Source organism: Bison bison, unplaced genomic scaffold, assembly GCF_000754665.1.
Source record: "Bison bison bison isolate TAMUID 2011002044 unplaced genomic scaffold, Bison_UMD1.0 scf7180017864458, whole genome shotgun sequence".
In the NCBI taxonomy this organism is placed as follows: Eukaryota; Metazoa; Chordata; class Mammalia; order Artiodactyla; family Bovidae; genus Bison; species Bison bison.
This window is the reverse complement of record NW_011495020.1, coordinates 7,503,347-7,508,858: the sequence shown is the minus strand read 5'-3', so window position 1 is coordinate 7,508,858 and position 5,512 is coordinate 7,503,347. Positions and strand designations below refer to the sequence as shown.

At 44.1% G+C, this 5,512-nt stretch overlaps 1 protein-coding gene across 4 annotated transcripts in view; it reads right to left on the bottom strand.

Annotated features, from left to right (window-relative positions):
• Window positions 1–5,512, bottom strand: part of LNX1 (ligand of numb-protein X 1, E3 ubiquitin protein ligase) — a 187,981-nt gene that overhangs the window by 133,867 nt on the left and 48,602 nt on the right. The window contains exon 1 of one of the 4 annotated variants that reach the window (XM_010859696.1): window positions 4,298–4,517. The exons of the other annotated variants lie outside the window; for them this stretch is intronic. The gene's annotated coding sequence lies outside the window, so the exon portion shown is untranslated. Of the gene's footprint in view, window positions 1–4,297; window positions 4,518–5,512 lie in introns of those variants that run through there. 4 annotated transcript variants of the gene reach the window in all.

Genomic DNA, 5,512 nt, shown 5'->3' with positions numbered 1-5,512 from the left:
CCTTCAGAATGGACTGGTTGGATCTCCTTGCAGTCCAAGGGACTCTCAAGAGTCTTCTCCAACACCACAGTTCAAAAGCATCAATTCTTTGGCGCTCAGCCTTCTTCACAGTCCAACTCTCACATCCATACATGACCACTGGAAAAACCATAGCTTTGAACTAGCTTAGCTCCAAATATTTCATTGGTTAATTACAATTACTTAGCATGATATGAGTAAACAGGACCCAGAAGGGCAATTACAGAAAATAATAGTAATAATCACAAATATCAGCTGATGGGATAAATGCCATCTGGTTCTGTGTATGTGGAAGAGATTGCATTTCTCTCACAAACTCACAGCCCATGTGTAGTCTGGTTTGCAGATGAGCTTCTAGGATACTGGATGGATTTACAGTTTGGGGGCAGACACTGCTCCAGGTTGTGTGCTTTGGAGGTAAGAGGGAGTACATTAGCCATTGGAGGTGGCACACATTTGGTGAAGATTTCCTCCATGGGCCTGCAGCCAGTGCATTCTTCTTTAGTAGGAAAAAAAAAAAAAGACTTCATTGTTGCTCCTTCTATAAATGTTACAAGGCCTATATTCCACAACTGTAAATATCTGTGTTTATATGACTCCATTCTTGCATAAACCTGGTGGGTTATTTAATTTTTTTGCTGATGGTTGTTGATATTTTGAAGGTTGTTGTGTCTGTTTTTCTTGGTTCCATCACATTTGTGTGTTAGCTGCTCAGTCATGTTCAGCTCTTTGCAACTCCATGGACTGTAGACCACCAGGCTTCTCTGTCCATGGAATTTTCTAGGCAAGAATACTAGAGTGGGTTGCCATTCCCTTCTCCAGGGGATCTTCCCATATACCTATTAAAATCGACCCAATGTATGTGTGTGTGTGTGTGTGTGTGTGTTACTCAATCATGTTGGACTCTTTGCAACTGCATGGACTGTAGCCTGCCAGGCTCCTCTGTTCATGGGATTCTCCAGGCAACAACACTGGAGTGGGTTGCCATGCCCTCCTCCAGCGGATCTTCCTGACCCAGGGATTGAATCCAGGTAGCCTACGTTGCAGATAGATTCTTTACCATCTGAGCCATGAGGGAAGCCCAATTGACCCAATACCATATGTCAAAAGTGTAAAATGTTGCCTCTGCTTTTGAACTTTGACGTCATTCTAAAGGAGTCCATGTCCTTGTGGATGACCCCTCTACATCCTTGACCCCACCCACTCTAAGGACATTTACCTCTATTCCTCTGAAACTGCCTATTTTCAGGGCTGCTGCTTGCATTTTCTTATCATCCCAAAGTCTTACATTTCAAAAAAATCTGAGAATGTTACTCTCTTCTATATTCTTTTAACTGTTCAGATTTTCCACTCCCCTATCAAATTTTGCTTTCCTCTCTGAATGGATTGTATTCCTGGTTCTTGACTTCTGGAGCTCACCCAAGAGTATCTCTCTCTTCTGTTTTCACTTCAAGCTTGTCTGACCCAGATCCCACTTCCTTGCCTGTATCTTCAACTTCCCAATGGCCTGGCGGAACCAGGGCTCCAGCCTTCTCTCTTCCTATAAGCATGAGGTTTGGAGCCACTGTATCCATACATCTGCAATGCCAGCCCCTCTAGTTGGTCTCTTCAGCAGTCCTGGTCCACCATGTCTCTTCTCTGCGGTCAGCCCACCTGCAGTCCATTTGCCTGGCCTGGCACACCAGGCTTTACATGACCCTGGGCCCTGCCTGCCTATCATACCTCAGCAACATCTCTATATCCTTTCCACCCTCAGAATACTGCCCTTGCCCCAGCCCCCATGCCCTAGTAACACTGTGTTAAAGGGGTCTGCTCTTGCCCCTCTCTCCACCCCAACATTTCCACAAGAAAGTGGTTTCCAAAGAAAACTCCAGCCGTACATTGCCCTTCACTCACTCTGCCCCCTGCAAGTCCTTCAGTGAAAAAATAGGAAAGAACAATGGGCCAGCTCAGCTGCACTCCTCCCTTGGCTGTCTTGGGAGTTTTCCTCTGCCGCTCCAAATGCTGAGTCTTCCCAGGGCAGGCTTCTATTTGAGAAGACATCATGCCCAGATCTGCCCGGGCTGGGTGCCTTCAAGCTCTTTTTACCTTGTTCCAGGTCTTGTTCTCCAACTTAGCTATTACCATTTGAAAGGTGATATTTTGGCCTCAGTAATTACTCTTCAATTTTTCTCTAATTATTCCAAACTCAGGTGGGAAAGGGAAGCACTATTTGTTGGGGTCCCTCTTAGATACCCAAGAAAACCTGAATGTGATTCCCGTAACAACCAGAGTCTCTCACTGCTAGGCTCTTACTCATGCAACACCACCCTAACAATTCTTATTCATCTAGCATCACCTGCATTGATGTGGTGCACTTTTAAATGTTCTCTTACAGGATCCTGGAAGAAACCCCAGGAGCTAACTCTACTTAACAGGTGAGGAGACTGAATCTGTTAGAGGTAAAGTAACTTGTCCAAATTGCCCAGTGGGTCACAGGCAGACCTGACACTCAGGTATTTCTCCTCCCTCAGTTTGGGAAACTCCTACTCCATCTTCAGGGCTCAGCATAAGTGCCACCTCCTTTATAGAACCTCTCCTCACTTTCCCGAGCAGACATCCACACCTGCGCTGTGCTCACTGCATGCCCTACTCAGGCAGTTATTATCCTGTTACAATTTTTAAAATTATATAATATTATTTTATAATTTTATATATTTATATAATATTTAAAATTATCTTCTCTCTAGATAGTCAGCTAGGGAACATGACTTCTCATAGACCTGCAGGACTTGGCCCAGTGTCTGGAAGGAACACAGCCCGGTGCCTTCAACAGACATTAGTCAAAAGAACTAAAGGTGAGTGTAAAGCAAGTGGGTGAATGAGGGAATCCTCATTGTTAGGTCACCTCTGGGAGGATCCCTTCCTTTTCCTAGAAGTCTAAGTCTATGGACTTTAGAAAGGAGACTACCTTTATTACACGTAATTTTCACAGTAATGCCACCACCTAGACCTCCATGATTCATTCATTCAGATATTCAAAAAACACATTAAACTGTTGATGTCTAGTCACTGTCAAGGATGAGAAGAATCTCAGTTTTCAGGAACTCCTCATCCATGAAGAAGCAGAGTTAAAGACAGAGGATTAAAGCCCAAGGTGGAGACTGCCAGGTATTCAGACAGTTATAGGAAAGAGGAAGGGTGGCTTGTTTCTTCTCATTTAAAAGATTTAAGTTGTTAAAAACTTCTGCCCAAGTTCGCCCCACTGGTAATGACAGAGCTTACACTGGGGTGCAGGTCCATTTTAGCGCCCGTGACCTTCCCAGGCCCACATGGCGTTGCCCTGGCCCTTTGCCAAAAGGGGGCCCGTGAGAACAGGGACCCATCGTGCCTCTAGGTTCGCTTCAGAGAACCTGAGTCTTCCTGGTGGTGGTGGTGGTTTAGTCACGTGGTCATGTCCTACTCTTCTGACCCCATGGACAGTAGCCTGCCAGGCACCTCGGTCCATGGGATTTTCCAGGCAAGAATACTGGAGTGGGTTGCCATTTCCTTCTCCAGGGGATTCTCTTACACCTTAATGACTTTCACAAATGTAGATGTGGCTTATCTTGTGTGGGTAGAAAAACTGTGCCTCAAATGTGGTCTTGGAGTTTCATGCTCACAGTCAGGATTGGCTGGTACCTTGGGAAGAACTTAAAAAGACCTGTGCTCTCATGTGACAGTAACATCTGTAGCTATTTAGATGAAATTTCTTTCAAGTGGAATTGACAATGTTGGCAAACCTTTATTAAAGATCCCCACCTTAAACTTCATAAGCTTTCAGTGTTGCATAATTTAAGCCCCACTTAATTCTATTTTCTGTATATTCAGTCCTCAGTGAATAAGACCAAATGACCATTTTCTTCACAAAACCTCCTCATACTTGCTGTCTTTTATGTTGTCTAATAGAGTGCTCTGTCCAGGCCTGAGAGCCCAACTTCTTCAAACTTCTTCCTGATAAAGTTAAAATGTCACAATAACTAATAATGTACAGTGACTCATAGATACACACCCAAAATGGCCCAATAAGAGATGGCGTGGAAAAGACAAAAACAAGAGGCAAAACATGCTGCTGGTCCCTTTGGGTGTTATAAGCATAGAAGAAGCCAACGTCTAGATGGAGAAGTATTTTCCTTCCCAGTGAAATTTTGCCTCCATCCAAGAGAGGGCAGGTCCTCAAAAACAGGGTTCACTGCCAAGAATCCAGTCCTTCAGTTCTCCAAAGTCAAATATAAGAAAGAATATCTTGAAAACTACTCACCATTAATGGAGAGACAGCTGTTAACCTTCCAACAGAATCTCAGCAAGGGGCAATTCATTTGGCTTTTCTCAAATCACAAGCAGGTGAAGATTTTCCTTCTCAACTTGGACAATGAACCTGGATGACTGCCTCTCTCTTCAGCCCTTCTTAGAGATGAATTTCCCTGGGCACCTGCCGCTAAGCCATGATGAGGGGTCTGGAGTAAGTAAGGGCACTTCCTTGTGGCCGTAAAGCCACAACAAGGTGGAGCCATGGACACAGGCTCGGGTGACGTGGACAAAGGCATTTCCATGGCCAGTCCTGGTACCTCTGGCCCTAGGAGCTGCTGCTCCTCCCAAGGCCAGCATAGAAACTGCACTTCCAGTTGAAGTTTAGATGATCACAGAGTACTGAATAGTTTCCCCTCCTACGAGTCATGAGAATGTGGAGTTGTTATCACTGTGGACTTATCCTCGAGTCCTCCACCCCTGGATGGCTCATCTAATCCTGCACTGGAAATGCTGAACTCAACTGCAACCAAGTGCCAAAGTACAGGTGAGACAGCAGGAACTCATTCTCTCTAGGGTATGAGAATGTCTAAAACATGCCTCTACTTAATTTTCAAATCCATTCAGCTTAATTCCATGAATATTTATAGAGAGTAAAGAGCTAGAAGGGGTTTGATTTAGGTCATACCTGAATGGTCTAGTGGTTTTCCCTATTTTCTTCAATTTCAGTCTGAATTTGGCAATAAAGAGTTCATGATCTGAGCCACAGTTAGCTTCCTGGTCTTGTTTTTGTTGACTGTATAGAGCTTCTCCATCTTTGGCTGCAAAGAATATAATCAATCTGATTTCAGTGTTGACCATCTGGTGATGTCCATATGTAGAGTCTTCTCTTGTGTTGTTGGAAGAGGGTATTTGCTATGACCAGCACATTTTCTTGGCAAAACTCTATTAGTCTTTGCCCTGCTTCATTTCATATTCAAAGGCCAAATTTGTCTGTTACTCCAGGTGTTTCTTGACTTCCTACTTTTGCATTCCAGTCCCCTATAATGAAAAGGACATCTTTTTTGGGTGTTAGCTCTAAAAGGTCTTATAGGTCTTCATAGAACCGTTCAACTGGGTTCAACCATTCAAATGGGCCTTAGAAAGCATCACTACGAACAAAGCTAGTGGAAGTGATGGAATTCCAGTTGAGCTATTTCAAATCCTGAAAGATGATGCTGTGAAAGTG